Source organism: Amblyomma americanum, chromosome 9 (genome assembly GCF_052857255.1).
Source record: "Amblyomma americanum isolate KBUSLIRL-KWMA chromosome 9, ASM5285725v1, whole genome shotgun sequence".
NCBI classification, from domain to species: Eukaryota; Metazoa; Arthropoda; class Arachnida; order Ixodida; family Ixodidae; genus Amblyomma; species Amblyomma americanum.
This window is the reverse complement of record NC_135505.1, coordinates 48641156-48658664: the sequence shown is the minus strand read 5'-3', so window position 1 is coordinate 48658664 and position 17509 is coordinate 48641156. Positions and strand designations below refer to the sequence as shown.

At 43.9% G+C, this 17509-nt stretch overlaps 1 protein-coding gene across 1 annotated transcript in view; it reads left to right on the top strand.

The window, feature by feature from the left end:
- LOC144103855 (uncharacterized) overlaps positions 1–17509 on the top strand; it is a 131214-nt gene that overhangs the window by 7803 nt on the left and 105902 nt on the right. The gene's annotated exons all lie outside the window — the stretch shown is intronic.

The following is a 17509-nucleotide window of genomic DNA, read 5'->3' as shown; positions in this document are numbered from 1 at the left end:
GCGGAACAGATCGAGACTTTGCGCGATAAATGATGGCTTTAGTTTTTGTTTCATTAATTACTAGACCATTTGCCCTTGCCCAGTTACTAACTTTATGAAGAATTGAGTTACCGGTATCAAGAAGTTCTGTGCACGTGTCTGATGAGAGTAATATGGTGGTGTCGTCTGCATATATTACAAATTCTGCTCGTGCATCAATTTCTGAAATGTCATTAAGATATATGTTAAATAAAAGTGGACCCAATATACTGCCTTGAGGAACTCCAGAGTTAATTGGCAACGGACATGATGGGTGATCGTTTATGCTTACGTACTGGGAGCGATTACTCAAATAAGACTTCAGTAAGTCTAAAGGTGGGCCGTATATACCATAATATTGTAATTTGTCAGTAAGAAGATTGCGATTCATGTAGTCAAATGCTTTAGTGAAATCAATGAATATGCTTAGTACAAATTTCTTAGCCTCCAGATTTTCAATTATATATGATTTCTGCTTAAGCAGAGCTAGCTGAGTTGATCGGTACTTGCGAAAACCGTACTGATCGTCGCTTAGTATATTCATCTTTTCACAGTATGATGTAAGCCGTTTGTGAATTAATTTTTCAAGTCCTTCCGAGAAGACTGGCAAGATAGAAATAGGACGGTAGTTATTGAGATTATTTTTGTCACCTTTTTTATGGATGACAGTTACTTTCGCTAACTGCATTGATGCAGGAAAGACACCATCTCTGAAGCACATATTAAATATATCAGTAAGAATGGGGGCTATGATGTCTAGTACAAATTTGATAGGCTTGATTTGCATGTTATACGCATCACAGCTGCAACTGTTTTTGAGGGACATAAACGCGGTGATTACTTCGTTCTCAGTTACTGGATGGAGATACATACTGTTTGTGTGGTTAGGTTTTATAAAAGAACTTGCAGCACCGGTCAACGTCGGTGTCGGCAAATTAGTAAAGTATTCATTGAATACATTCGCTAAGTCAGAACCGGATATTGTTCGACCATTTATGACAAGATCGTCTACAGAAAATGAAGATGCTGACCGATTTAAGAGACTGTTTAATTTGTTCCACGTAACTTTAACGTCACTGGTGGTACTTTGAAATGAATTTTCAAGGTAACTTACTTTAGCAACCTTCAGTGCTTTATTAAGATTGTTGCGGTATTTTTTGAACTCGCGCAAGTCGCTGACTTCACGGGTGGCTAAGAATTTGCGAAACAGTTGATTCTTCATGGTAATTTTGGTTAACAACTGAGTCGTTATCCAAGGTTTTTGAATTCTTTTAGAGGTACGATATTCTATAACAGGAAAGTATTGATTATAAAGTGTACTTAATTTGTCACAGAACAAATCAAATGCGTCACCTGCTTTTACAGCATTTATCACATACGACCAATTGACGTTCTGTAGATCCTGACGAAACCTTATCAAACTTGAAGGCAAAATTTTCTGATACAAAACAGATCGCGCGGTGTTTATTCGTTTTCTACCTAACTTAACACATATAAAAATTGAAAGATGATCACTGAAGCCGTAAGCCATAACTCCTGACACAGTTTGGTTTAATTTGTAATTAGTTAGAAATAAATCAATTAGCGTTGCAGAACTGCACGTAACTCTTGTGGGTAGTTTAATGGTATTTTTTATGTAATGTGTCTTAAGTAGAAGACTGAGCTCTTTCACAGCTGATGAATTTGAAAGAATGTTAAGATTGAAATCACCGCCACAGACAACATGAAGTCTATTCTCATTGACATACGTAAAAAGACGTTCGAGAAACGCAAAAAAAAGTGAATACTTTCCTTCTGGTGGCCTGTATATTGTTACCAGTATGGTTTTGTCGCATAATACTGATAGTACTTCTATATCTCTAGTGCAAAGTGTAAAAGATGGCAGCAGCTCATACTTTATGGTGTCATGTAATAATAAGGATACACCCCCTCCACGACTGTATGTTCTGTTCAAGTTGCATGTATTGTAACCAGGAAGTCTGTAGGCGTCCATATCACATGTGTACCAAGTTTCAGAGAACATTATAACCTGATACTGAATTCTTGACTGACTGAAAAATGTGTCTAGTAAAGAACTTTTATTTCTTGCCGAATGCGTGTTCACGTGAAATACCTTAAACGAAGTTTGGAAACCTGCACCAAGAAATTTGTATATATTACCTGGATCTATGTAACATTCACCTGACATTCAAGAAAAAAAGAATCCGCTTAACCAAACAACAACCATGGAAACTACAGTTCTATCGTTGCCAGGTCACCTACTGTCTTGACGCGCCACGCATTCTCGCCATCTTTCCGCCTGACAAAGATCTTTGCATTCATGTGCCATGCATACTGGAAGTTGTGGCTTTTCGCCCATTGTTTCGCGTCCCAAAGAAGAGCCCTGCAATGCTTAGTCAAGTTTTCTTGAATGTAAACTGAAGTTCCAGATGTCGTTAGCGCATGCCTTTTCTGAAACCATTCGTCCCGCGTGTCTTGTGCAGGAAACCGTACGATGACACCGGGCGTCTTATGTGGCTTAGGCGGCAGTCGATGAACTGTTACAATATCTGCTTTCGAGAGGAGAGTGACTTCCAGTGACTGCGCTACATCATTTACTTTTGCTAGCAGGTCCTCATTTTCTGTTTCCTTGATACCGTGTATTTCTAGGTTGAGCTTGCGGTTCCGCCATTCCAAATCATTCAGTTGCTCCTGTACGGACGGCAATGCAATGGCTGTCTTTGCTTCTAGCGCCTGGACTCTGTTCTTGATGTCCTTTATCTCATTGTCATATACACTCTACTTCCTTCCTGTTGATATTTATTTTTGTCTATTTCTAGTCTATAGACTGACTGTCTTTAGTCAAAAGTCTACTAAAAGTATATGGTCATAAATCTATAAATTTTAAACTGTTTATAGGATTTGTGTTGTCTATATACTGCTCTCTAGGGTCTGTCTATAGAGAATAGACTTTATAGACAGAAGTTTATGAACAGTCTATAGACTGTCTGAGCAAAATTTTGTAAGGGCGCCCTGAATGGACGCCCTTCTTTCATCATAAGGAATCTTGGGTATCAAATGCACCCGGTTAAAAAGTGGAAAGGAAAATAGAAAGGAAAGAGTGGTTGCATTATTAACCACGTTTTGTTTCAGTTGTGACCGCAGAAAAACATTGACAATTGATACTGCATGCGGTGCCTCTCTTTATAATCGAGAAGCAGGCTACCGGTTTATGGCCCATGTAAATGCGTATTATATTTGCCAGTCGCAGTAAGGTTCACCTTGGGTAATCTTCTGTTGGTGTGTCAGCCGCTACAAATGAAATAGCTGGTAATATAACGTTTTTACCTTCAGTGCTTAAAAGAGATTTGGCTCCCATCCGTGCAAATTTATACGAATATCATAGCGAAATATTTGCCGCAACGACCAAATTTCCATTAGAATTTTAAAAAGAAAAGAAATAATTTGACAGGTTCGAGCTTGATTTAAACTCATGCTGCAGCGTAGCCAGCAGAGGAGAGCCATACTGCTTACACAGAAACATCGAGGTTGAAGAGGCATTCCTCCTTGTCAGAAACTCTACTTTTCAGGGGTTCCAGCTGGGGACCGGGGTGATCATTTATTCAACTGCGAAGTTTCTGTGGAGCCTCTAAAGCTTTCCTTTGTAGTCGTATCGCAGCGCTTCAATGGATACTAATGAGGAGTATTTCTATCACATTAGTAGCTAAACCAGTGAATAACTACTCGCATGGCTCAAGTTTAGTGGAGGAAGCGATCAAATTAAAGCGCCAATTCAAGGCTTTACGCAAATGACTAAACGGAGAGACACTTTTTGCGTGAAAAATGAGGTAATATTTCTTACCCCAGTGATATCAGTAGAGGGAGCCAAAAAAATAAAGATATTATAGCAAGCATTTATTGCAGCTTTGCATCAGCAAAACATTTGTTGATATAAAAGTCTTGTGGCATATTTTTGAGAAGATATGGTAAACTTATACCTGAAATATAGGTTTACAACCGAATAAACAGGCGCTGAGATTTATAAAAAAGGCTATCATTGCAGCGCAGTTGTTGCCTAAGAGAAACGGCGTTAAGGTGAAGCATAGAGATGAGGCTTTCTCTGGCATCACTGCTGCATATGGGGATCGTGGCGGGGTGGCCAATCAGGCTGTCCTTGACGGGATTAGGCCGGCCAGGCGGAACCATTAATGGAGAGGGAGGTTTGGCGTGACGCGGTCGATGGCTGCCTGAAGACGTCGGGTCCAGCTTTAGGGCAGAGCTCGATGAAGACGGAGGGGGCACTGCCCTGCGATTCTCTTGTGGCAACCTTCCTTTGGCATAGGGCGTGCGTTGATTATAATAGCAAATCGGAACCAGACAGGTAATACAATGCCAATAGAACTGTTGCTAAGAGCACAAAATATCAGCCTTTGAAGTAGTATGCACATTTAGCACAACAATGGGAATGACAGGCGCAAAACACATTCGTGAAACATGTTCGTATTGGCTCAATTGTATTTTTGTAGATTTGAAGCAAGCTAAATCAAATCAGAGTACAGCCTATTACTAGCGAGACAATGTGCGATCCGGCTTCAGCGCCTTCAAGGTTTAAAACTGAATCGTATCATAAGCCACAACGGCAACAGTACCTAAATACAAGCAACAACGACAAGGAAATCAGGCCATCGAAAATACAAACAAGAAGAAGTAATGACATACATGAAGAGGAGAGAAGCGCTTCCGCAATTTCATATCATCCAACTCTCAGCTCGTATTATTAACTGTGTAAGACCTTCCAGATAGAGACATTGGCGTAAGTTCATTTAGGAAATGTATTGAAATAGTTTATGAGACTGTGGTGATCGAAATTTGTCATACAAATGAGTGGACCAGGTTGGCAATATCTTTCATCAGAGATATCCTATTATTCTAATCGGTCGCTTTTTTTCCGATCATGACGTAAACGGATTAGAATTTGATTCTCGCTGGTCCACCATTGTAAAGGATTAACGTGTTATACTGGTTATATTCACGAACAGCTAAAAAGGTTCTGCCGGCTGTAGCACCAAGCATACACTATATAGGCAACACACTGACTTCACAGCGGCCATGATGTTTCAGGCGTGAAGCCCGGCGGAAGCCTGCGCGTTTTTCTACCATCTGATAGGGCCTGCACTTTGGCAGTTATGCCTTGAGCTCCTTCACGGTGCCGCTAAAATAACTCGGAAACCATTCACAGTGGCTGAACTAGCTGCTGTTCTCGACGCTTTTGTATACTGTCTCCAAATTTAGCCGATATGTTCGACGGGCGAAGGTGGTTGGTGTTGCGACTTCGCTGCTTGGCTGCGCATTGCTGGTCAAATACTGATCAGGAGTATGACAAATGCCAGCTGTTTGCCTTTATCCAATCACTGGGCTAGATGGCAGCTCGACAGGAGTGGCCCGATGCCGGCCCGCTTTAGTCGGACGATGATAACGGATGACGACGAAGCATCGGCCGTCTACTATCATCGGCGATTGATAAATTTCGCTGGGGAACTCCTATCTCACTGTGATCGGTACACACAGAGAATGTAACGAAAGTTATTTGCTTAGAACTTCAAATGCCGGTTAACAAATACTCTTTAGGCGATGCTATGTTGCAGAGGTGATGTGTATAAACTCGTGTAAGGGCCGTACTTTAGGGCCAATTTTTGGTGTGCGGCTCATAGACGCGATTTGCGAAACAACTTGCTTTTAAAGTAAAAATCAGCGGCATTTTTATAGCGTTATTTATTGATTCTCGGCTTAAGGGAAGTTGGGAAGAAAAGAAAAAGAAAAGTGAGTAGGGTGTTACATGAAGGAGAAAATTTGAGCCGATCTAATCAGGGCGAGAACGGAGCGGTTGTGTGGCCCCTGCGTCCAAGCAATATATAAGGACTGGTTGTCCGGCTGGAATCCCGCTGCTCCCATGTGGCGAATTCTAGTTGGCTTCAGCGCCGGGCAAACCCACAAGTGGTGAATGTCCGCCTCAGTATCTCGCGAGTTGCAGAGTGGACATATATAAGTGGCGAAATTGAGGCCTCGTCCGAGTTACGGCTGGAGTGCAGGCAACTCCGACACGGATCCTCCGGAGCACAACCTCGTCTGAACAGGTAAGACCACGGGGGAGGGCTATCGCACACGGAGGGATGAAAGCACGTGTGCGGCGCCGGATGTGTTCCTTTCTTGTGAGAAGGAGAATAGGATCACCCATGCTAATGAATTGAGGCATTGATGGGTGGGGTTACCAAGCGGGTTGCAGAATCTGCAGAGCTTTGTGAATTCAGCAGGTCACGTGGGACCCACTCAATTCGAATGGCTTGCGGGATGCGAGCCGCCACACGATGTATATTCTGGCACATTTCTGGGCTGCGGCTGACGCGTTGGAGTAGACGTGTTTTTTGAAGGGCGTCAACGCGGATAATAATGTGGGCTGTAGGGAGCAAGGTAACTGCGACTACAGAGCGAAGCGTGTTTTATATAGCAATCAGCTCAGCACAGAAGGAAGAAGGGGGATCCGCGAACCGAAATCTTGCCGTCTTGTTAAGTTCAGGCTTGCAGGGACTGTCGTTGCGGTTCAGATGTCCGCCGATATTTGAGACAGATACTGCGCCATTTCCTTTCCCCAACAACCAATTCAATTCAATTCAGTCTTGTTAAGTGTAGGCTTGCAGGGACAGTAAACTGCAGTCGTTGTTTCACAGCCCAGGATACTGGAATAACCATGTATAATAATTGAGCCGCGGGATTGGCAACTATCTTGTTCTGCGATTCGCTCGCGAAGGGACGATGCGGCATAGGATAGGGTTGGTCGATGTATATCGGTAGGTTTGTTGTCGCTCAGCTGCCCAAAGTCCCATAGAGGAAGAACTAAATGTGGGGGCGACAGCATAGTGTATGATGAAGCAAAGGTCGGGAGTGCTCGTGGTGAATGCAAAAGGGTGGTCCTAAGGCTACGAGCATCACGGCGGGGCTGCATAAGCTCATCAAGGGTATTTAGCTGAGTACTTTCTTGAAGTGCCACGACCAGTATGATGCGTGGAAGGCAAGTGATAGCTCTTACAGCCTCTCGATTGACGGCTACCAGCCGATCTCACTGAGCTCTGGTTAAGTGTTGGAACTGTGCTTGGTAAATGAGGCGCGGTTGCAAAACCGCTTTTCAGAAAATATCGTGGGACATGGGCGTGATCCCGGCCAGTTTTGGTAGCAATACGTCTGATTAGGCTCAAAGTCTGCAAAGCCTGCTTTTTAGCTTCAGAATGCCAGTCAGTGCCCGTTCCAGACTGATGTATCGACAAACCCAGAATTTTCAATGTCGAAGATTCTTGAAATGGGGTTCCAGATAGTTGGAGACCGATTGGAGTGGTAGCGAGTTTACAGCGTCCCCACTGGTTGGCCACTGACGTGAACGTAGTTTTGCTCACGGAAAGCTGTAGGCCGACAGACATAGCATAATTGGCGGTCATATCTAAGGCTGACTGTAGGGCCGCGGCTTGAGTTAGCAGGTCATGGTGAGTGCTCCATACCGTAATGTCATCGGCGTGCAGTAAGAACTTAACGTCAGGGACATCATTTAATCGCCATGCAAGAGAAATGAAGGCAATATTGAGCAGCGTTGGTGACAGTACCGAACCTTGGGGTACACCGCGAACAGAGGCTAATGATCCTATGGAGTCGCCACTGAGGAGTTTGGCAAATCGTCTGCCTTCAAGGAATGATTTTTTAAAATTGCATACTCGAAGAGGGAAATGCAGCATGACAATAGAATGCAAAATCGAAGCATGACTCATGCTATTGTAAGCCTTTTCGATATCCATGGCGAGGACGATATGAGTTGATGACAGAACTTGAGACGCCAAACCAGCCAAACCATATTCAGTGCCGATGAATGGGCGGTAGCCAATTTGGGCCGGGTGGTATAAACGGTGGTTCTACACCCACCACGGCCGTCATGTGGCTAAGATTTTCTCTGTCAGCTTGCACAGCGTTTAGGTTAGAGAAATAGGCCGAAAGTGTTCTAGGTCCGTCGGTGGCTTCCCTGCTTTTGGAATTGGGATCACAGTGGCCAATTTCCAGGTCTCAGGAACAGAGACGTTTCGCCACACTGTGTTTATGGTGCAGAGAAGTTGAAGGAGGACAGCACAACTCATCTTCTTGTACACCTCATATGTAATGACATCCGGACCGGCCGACGTCTTTAGTTTACCCTCATCCATTGCTCTATTCTGACTGCGGTATATTCCGATTCCAAGCTGGGGCTGTGCTCCGGTCCACGCTCATCCCACAAGAATTCGCGCGGCGCGTCCTATGTAGACGCGTTGTAGTTGTCCGCGCTTCCATAACTCAGCAGAGCAGCTCTTCTTCCACTTCGGGAAACTTACACGATTTTTCCATCTTGTGTTCCTCAATGCAACCTTTTGGTTGCGCCATCGGGAGACGCACTTCACGGCCACGTCGAATTTCCTGCCCGCCGCACGCGTTCTCAGCCATGTAACTATTAAAAGGGCTGCGAAACATTGCTTGAACGGATGCTGGTTACACTTCAGATGGATTCTATATGTTACACAGATGCTGACTCCAAAAGAATTACGAGAATCGATACATAGGAACGGGAGTTATTCAATGAAGAATTTGCAAAATACAAGCAAACAAAATGTTGCCCTCAACTCGATTTTCGCGCAGCTTCCCATTCCCATTTCACTCTCCCAATTACGCCAATTAGTGCGACCAATCAAAACACCCTATCTGAGCACGTCGCCGAAGTTTGACTGCATGGCTGCCTGTTCTCTGCAACTCGTTCTTGCCAAGGCTGGCAGCACCGTTTGCTTGGATACAACAACCATGTGAACGCCCAGCTGACCCAGCGCCCAATGGGCACTAAAACTCCCTTGGATGTCCTAGGGACGTTTGAAACGTCCTGCGGACGTCGACTGAACTTTCAGTGCCCATTGGGCGATGCTTCATCGTCACGTTGACGGCGCAGAAGGGAACACTGATCAGTGACGCTCCCTTTCTTATTGATCCAAACGCTATCCGAACTGGATCCGAACTCGAGTGCGAGATGCTGCAATGGTGTGACGGCCTGCGCAAGATAACGGACACGTTCAGCATAGCGCGTACCGCTACCGCTACTGATCACCGCGCTGTTGACGGGAACGTGGCGCCATCTGGCGCCCCCGCCCGATGATCCTCCACAAGCTGACGATGCGCACTGCTAAATGTGAAACGATTCCAAGAGAAAGTAAGCGGAGCAGGGGGCGGCAGAAGGTTAGGTGGGCGGATGAGATTAAGAAGTTTGCAGGCAAATGGTGGATGCAGCTGGCAAAGGATAGGGTTAATTGGAGAGACATGGGAGAGGCCTTGGCCCTGCAGTGGGTTTAGTAAGGCTGATGATGATGATGATGATGATGATGAAATGTGAAACGAACGGCTTTTTTCTTTGCATCCTTTATTGGGAGCTAAACGAACGCTTATAGAGTGCAATGGCTTGATCGAGTAAATTAATCAAAGCCGCTCTCTAATACATAGAGATTAGCATTAAGTGTTGTGTTATAGGTCCTAGGATGTTTACAGACAGACGCAGTCCTTCGATGCAAAAAGTACCTAAGAGCATCTGGTGGTTTATTTTTGTTTTACTTGCTTTAAAGTGGTTTTATCTAAGGCAAACAAGTTTTTTAATGTAAAATAAGACACAAAAGCTTTACAAAATAGATCTGTAGTTATTAACACAATTTGCATTATATTTCTGTTTGCGTAATCATCAAGCTCCCACTAAGTGATGTCATATCCACTGTTAAAAATCGGCAATGTATGCTACACCGTCAACGCCATAAATTTGTTTTTGCGCGCTAAATAAAACCTTAAAACCGGAGTGTAGCCTGTACGACCGATGCCATTAGCATCACTATAACTCATTCTGTGCAACCAAGGGGCAATATAATGCACTGATTACGTGTTTCGGGTCCCCTTTAAGGCACTTGCACATCGTGCTGAAACTGCTAAAGCTACAGAGCACGGCGGCAGCACGCGAAAGCCACAACAACGGTGAACCACAACTCTGGTGCCTTTGACAGCTACTAAAGGTTGGAGCTGGTGATGCTGATGCTGATATAGATAGCGGGAGCTCGCCGCAGAGAAAAAAGTTGACGGTAATGATGAACAGCTGCGGTAGCTGGCGCCATCCGTGGGCGGCACATGGAAGCTTCTCTGCGCATTCGTGGCCTCCGCGATCAAGCGCACCGTTGCTCACAGCCAGAGCTGATCGCTGCGGCCACGCCACGTGCATTTTGATACCTATCCCCGCGTGGGTCATGTAGAAAGTTTGGCTGTGGCCCTTAGACGGATATTATTTTTGTCTACCATTTCCTTCCGAAAACTCGGGTGCGGCCCATACACGGGTGCGGCTCTTACACGCGTTTATACGGTAGTTTGGGCAAGATTTTACAATAAATCGTAAATAAACAAACGCAGAGACCAAGAGCTAACAAAGTCTGCTCTGCTTTTGCTGCACGAAATGACAGGCCACCTCGGGTATCAGATTTGGATAACTATGGTCTGAGGAATAGGAAGAATATACCTACTTAGAATTCCAACAAAAAGAAAAACACAGTACTTGAAGGAAAACTTTGGAACAAAATTATATAACCGGTTAAGCTGACTGAATCGTGGCCCCAGCCTCCATTCGGTTTAAAGAACGATATAACTTAGATCTGAACACGATACTGTGCTCCGCGAGGGAAAGAGTGAGTAACCAGTATGATATATTTGAGAAGAAAACAGCTTTACTCAAAAATGTGAAATCCTTGCAACAACGTTGTGCTCGACCGTTTGAAACCGCTGGTGAATTAGAAAATATTGGTCATTTAGAGCTTGTGCGTCTTTTGGAAAGCAACGTGACACCGGTGAATCTTTAATGCATATCGCCAGTACTATTTCAAAGGCTTAGTTCCAGGTGCTGCGGTGTTTGTACTGCTAGAATTTTATCTAATAAAGTTTCTTTCATGTCATTTATTGAGCGCCAGAATACTTCTACAGAGTCTGCACCGTCGCTCGAAAATTGGCATTGAAGATGGCGGTAACCAGACGTGAGGAGTGCGTCGGTAACATGAGCGCTATAATAATAATAATAATAATAATAATAATAATAATAATAATAATAATAATAATAATAATAATAATAATAATAATTGGTTTTGGGGGAAAGAAAATGGCGCAGTATCTGCCTCATTTGTCGTTGGACACCTGAACCGCGCCGTAAGGGAAGGGATAAAGGAGGGAGTGAAAGAAGAAAGGAAGAAGAGGTTTCGTAGTGGAAGCCTCCGGAACAATTTCGACCACCTGGGGATCTTTAACGTCCACTCACATCGTACAGCACACGAGCGCCTTAGCGTTTTTCCTCCATAAAAACACAGCCGCCGCGGTCGGGTTAGAACCCGGGAACTCCGGATCAGTAGTCGAGCGCCCTAACCACTGAGCCACCGCGGCGGGTATGAGCTCTATGGCGTTGTCGTTTCTGTGTGCTTGTTTACACATCCGTTCATGTTTAGTAGATTCACATTGAGATTTTATTTTCATGCGGACGAAACTTTGCTTCGCAAGATATTGAACGGTTATATGGGGCTGCATGCACGTGTGCGTTAGCCTGCGCAAACTTCTGTGGCAGCATAAACTTTCGTGCCCCAGCGTCAGCAGTTGCGTGCAGTGAAGCACCATCACGCATGACCTTTATCTAGTTTTTATGCCGTCTCTCTATACTAAGATTTGCTGGGAACATCCGCGTTTTAAAACGTGACCATTAAAGATTTGAACGCAGTAAAATGCGTTTATATAGCACTGTCTTAGATTATAGCTAAACATTCAAGCGAAATTCAACACAGCTGAAGAGCAAATGTCACCTTTTTGCACTCGTTAATAAAAAAGAGGCGCATTTATTTAATGACTGCAAGCAAAAGCGCCGTGTGTTTTGTATTTCGCCCATACGACCATGTAGCTAAGTTCTCTGCAGCTAGAGCCCTCACTCCACTAGAGAAGAGCCTACCGCAGTTCTGTATGGGCTTCATATGCTCGTCAAGCGGCCTGCACAATCTGGGCTTGATGCTTGGATGCTTTGATTGGATCCAATATTTAACTGACTGGCTCCGGGAGCTAGGCAAAGTCTAAATTGTCGTTGTGCGGTGCAAGCGGGTGATGCTTGTCTCATCGAGAAAAAAAATGAACGGTTGGAAGTGTTTTGATTGCAATGACACGACCTATGCATGATCCATTTTACGTGATCCATTTACTGAAGAGATGTGCTTCACATGGATGTCGAGAGTAGGAAAACTGGAAGGACGAATCAACGGCCTAATATATTTTTGTGCATGGTGTACATTACATCACAAAGACGTATTAACGTGCATAGCAAGCGAGAGCGATAACACGACGGCCGAGAGTCGTGCCTATAGCACCCTAGTCCTTCAGTGCCTTTTTACAGTCCTGAAGCTTCCGAAACAGTTTAATACAGGGAGAGAAAAGGCCGCTGGGGCGGAACGAAACTGCGCAGACAGTACAAGAGTGCTCAAGCAGCTACGGCTCTAAAACGCACTTACGTGCATTTCCTGCAGCCTTACTTTCTTTCAGTGAGAATTCATGTTATTTATTTATTTTTTAATACTATAGACAACCTGTATGTGAAAGCAGGAGAAGGGAAGACATATAGGGGGAAAAGCAAAGCAAGCACGATAGTACCTAGCAATATAGATACCACAAAATACGCACTACAAGCGTACAAATGAAAATGCGGTTACAGTACAGCTACTAAGACAACAGTGAAAAAATCAAGAAATCAAGAAAATTTATTTCTATCAGTGCATGGAAAAATAGGCTTCAGGGGAGGGGGGGGGGCGGGCTAAAGGTATTTTCATTTCGCGAAGCTCGTCTAGAATCATTAGCGCTGTAATTTTCGAGCAAATACCAGCTCAAGAAAAGTATAATGAATGGAGGAAGTTGCGATGGGCTTCTATCTGCGAGTGGTTTGTAGTCTGAGAGCTTCTACATGGCGGAAGGAGAATCTAGGCACCTTAACGGTTTTAAATAAAGCGAGCCGAAAAGACGTTGCATTTTTTCAAGTTTTTGTAAGTCATTTGTCGTGTAGGTGTTCCCATATAATGCAGGCATATTCGAGACTTGGCCTTACAAGATTTATATGCCTTCAGTGTTAGGTAACTAGTGCTACCACCCTTCCGAAACTTGAAAAATCCTAACTTTTTTTGTGGGGAGGAACATATATTATCGATGTGTTTCTTCTATTAGAGCCGTGACGTTATTGTGACACCTATATACATATGTTCTTTTACAACTCTCATTACATTGTTATTTAGGTTATATGTAAACATGAGTTGCGTAGTCTTTTTACTGGTGCAGAGAGAAACTGTTTTGTCAAAATTAATAACCATTTGCCAATCATTGCACCATGTTAATAGTTATAGATTTGTTTTCAAAGTAAGCTTGTAAGACACGGATTTGATTGAATTAAATATAATACACTCATCCACAAACAGCTTTACGGATACAGAGGGTTCGAGAGCTTCTGCGAGGTCGTTCATACAGATATTGTAGAGTACTGGTCCCAAAACCGATCCCAGAGGCACACCTCAGAAAACCTCTATAAGCGAGATGTGGCTCGATCGATGCCGACAAATTGCTTTCGTTCTGATAAATATGATGCGACCCAATGGTTTATTTGATGCCGATTGCTGTTAATATAATGATAGACTCCATGAAAAGCTTGGGAATAATCTAGAAAAATCATGTCGACCTGGCCACCACAATCAAGCATTTTGCCAAAGTCATCTAAAGTCACCATTAGCTGTGCTGCAGTGAAGAATCCTCAACGGAAACCATGTTGCGCTTTGGTCATTATTCCCGTCTGGTCGGAAGAATTGTTGACATATTTGGTGAGCGCGTGTTCTAGCAATTTCCAGGAGGTGGAAAGCTGAGAAACAGAGCGGTAATTACCAACTTGCAGTCGACTGCCACTTTTAAAAACATGAAATAAAAAACGTGCGGAGAAGAATTTTGGTCCACATTTGTGGAAAAAAATATACAGTAGATCACTGCATGTGCATTCGTGCAGCGCATGGCAGCCTTGCATAAATCAGTCTGTCTCTGAATAACAATAACCCCTGTTTCGCACGCATTTCATCAGAAAACATTGTTTTTAGGAAGAAAGGTATTCGGGCAGAACCTGGCTTCACAACTGCAAGTGAAATAAAATTTTACCTCTGAATTTGCAGCCCTACATCAAATTACGCGTTTACCTCCGCAGCGTACGGCCGTTCGAAGGCGAATGTTGGCCGAAGATATGAGCCAAGATACTTCAGACAAAATCGCCTGCAATTGTTTGCTCCCACAGCGCACAAAATTCCAAAATAAGTGTCAAATTATGAAACGAGCAAACATGCATGCTCCAAGTGTCATGCGAGTCATTTATTGTAGTATAGCGTTCGGCGAAAGTTCGTCTGGTCAGGCATGGTACGGATGAATTTGGAAGTCACCGAATGTCGAGGTTACACTTGTAGTATTGGAACCCTCATGGGTTCCTTGTTCACTGAGGTGGCCAAGATTCGGTCGTCCTTTAAGTGTGCAGTACTTTACGTAAGGAGCGTAAGTAAACTGCCTGCCGAATTCTATTCTCCTATTCATAGTGGTAGTGGTTGCTTGAATGGTCAATGATTGGAGGAGCAGCCTTGATGACATTTTCTTATACTTAGGTATGATGGTTGCGTTGTCCTGGTCGATAATATGATGATGTGATGAAGCGTGTTCAGCAGCAGCGTTGAATGCTTGATTGCCATTAGCCACGTAACGTTTGTGCACGTGCAGGCGTCGTGAAAAGTCAGTGGTTTCGCGAATGTAAACATCATTGAAGTAAGCGCATGGAATTCTGCATTTCACACCAGGACACATATCGTCGGGCAAGAGATCCATCACGTTATTGAACTTGCTTCGAAGTTTGCTTGAAGGAATATGTGCGAAATGTAGAACAGTCTTTTGTATATACGTGCGCTAATGCTTCGCTCACTCCGGGAACGTAGAAGATTGCTCAGTGATGTATTGATGGTGTCTTTTGACGTAACATCACCCTTGACCACTATATCCGTGGACCTGGCTGTCACATCATGAGAAGGCGCCCTTCAGTAAGACAACTGCCTTCCTAACGGCACACCCTTTGACGTCGCAGAACGTCGTCGCCTACTTCTGTTTGTCCCATGCTTCTCGTATGGCGACAAATTCTACAAGCAGACGAGTGGTACAGCCATGGGTTCTTCAATCTCCGTCACAACAGCCAACTTAGTGCTGGAATCCCTGGAAGCAAAAGTATTTCGAACATTCCAATTGAAATCAAAAGCCCAGTACGTAGATGATTGCGTCATCAATCAAAGGAACGTGCAGCGGTTCTTGGCCTGAAATCCGAAAACTGGCACATAGTTCAGAGTTGAGATAGAGAATGACAGTTGTTTGCCTTTCGTGGGTGTACTGGCACGTCGGTCTACGAACTTCACAGTCTACCAGAAGCCTGCTCACACCGGGCGTTATCTGGATTTCAATTCTAAACATCCGCTCGGCCACAAGGTGTCATTGTATTGTCCCTAATGACACATGACACACGTGTTGATCGTGAGGCGCAGAGCGAGCCAAGAACGGTCCACCGTGAGCTTGCCGGAAACAGCTCTCTTGGGTGTTGTCTGGCTTGAGCGGAGATGTGTGTACAAGCTCCGAAGCCAGATAAGCGCGCATTCAAAACCCAAGCACCACTCCGGTACGTTCAAAGAGTGAGCGAAGCACTAGCGCGCCCATTTCCAAAGTGTAATCTACGTCACACACATATCCCTTAAAGAATATGTAGAAGCAAGTTGATTAATGTTAAGGATCGCTTGCCCTACGATATATATCCTGGAGCGATATACAGAACTGCATGCGCTCACTGCGGCGAAACCGGCGCGTTTTCACGACGCCTCCAAAAGCACAAACGTGACGTGGCGAATCGCAATCATGCATCGAAGTCAGTTGCCCAACACGCTGAAACACATAATCATAATATTGACTAGTACAACGATGGCGTCCTAGATAAGGTGAAGAACACGTCGTCTAGGCTGCTACTGAAGCATTGATCTAACACTATGAATAGGACAAATGAAAAACTGCCGGCCGTTCACTTACGCGCATAACGTCACATACTATATCTTAAAGGACGACTGAATCTTCGTAACCTCAGTGAACAAAGAACCCGCACGGGTTCCCAAAAGTCAATCGGAACCTCGCCATGGTCAGTGACCTCCAACTTCATCTTAGTCATTTATTGTCTTCTCACCGCCAAATACAACATGGAGAATTTATAAAAAAAAACTCCGAAGTGCTCGCTAAACTCCATGAAGTGAAAGTGTCGGCTATAGGCGTGCTTTTCTCCCATTTCTCTTTGTTTTGCCGGAATATTACTAAGAAGAACATTGCACTTGACAGAAGTGAAGTCATTGTTTAGAGAGCAGTGCTACATTATCCCTTCTTGCACTGCTACATGCACAACTCTGTTCGTGCTCGCCTGTTAACTTTATTAAAAAGCAAATCTCCAGCATACAGAGCTGATGTATCCAAAGCGTGATCATAATAATGGAAAGCATGCCGAACATTCGTGGACAAAAATTTTAATATTAGAAAACTGCAGAGCATTGTAATAAAAACATTGAAGGAACTGGTACATTCCTCCTATGTGCAGGAAAACCTTACTTTTAAAGTTTTTTCTTCGCTCTCGTTCAGCAGTTGTGACTGCGTTGAATAGGCAATGTGGAATGCTTTTTACGATAACAAAAGAGTTAATAGCAAATAAGGAATTCCAGCTTGCCGACGAAAGATCTGAGGATGCATGTATTGTTATAGTGAAATATTTCAATAGATGAAAATTTGTTTACATGAACTCTTTCCCGTTCAAAAATGATTTTCTCCTGAGTTGTTGGGTATGTGACACTGCCTGGCTACGTACTATTCTTCGTCTATATGAGCTGCGGAGTGGATTTCTAGGACGGGACAGCTTCACTGCATTACAATAGCCGCCAATAATTTGTTAAATATGCAATCCACGCCTTTATCTCATCATTATCTATTGTGAAAGCCTTGAGCATGCTCTTTCAAAGAGGCAGGGCTAGGCGCATAAAATATACCGGGTGTCCCAGCTAACTTGAGCCAAGGGTTAAAAGATACATCACGAGAGAAAGGCGAGTGAAACCTGTTCCATATTGGTGGCAGCCATCTTGCGCACCACGGACATTTTTATTTGTTTTGCAATCAATTAGTAGTTTAATTAAGTTTAATTATCTACATAAAAGATATTGAATTTAGACAACGAAATGCATTTGAAGTGTTTTAAAATGCCTTCAGAAACCCTCATTCCACCATTTACGATAAGAAAACCCTAACGCGTGTTTTTTTTCCCCCGCTCCAAAGAAAGGCCACGAAA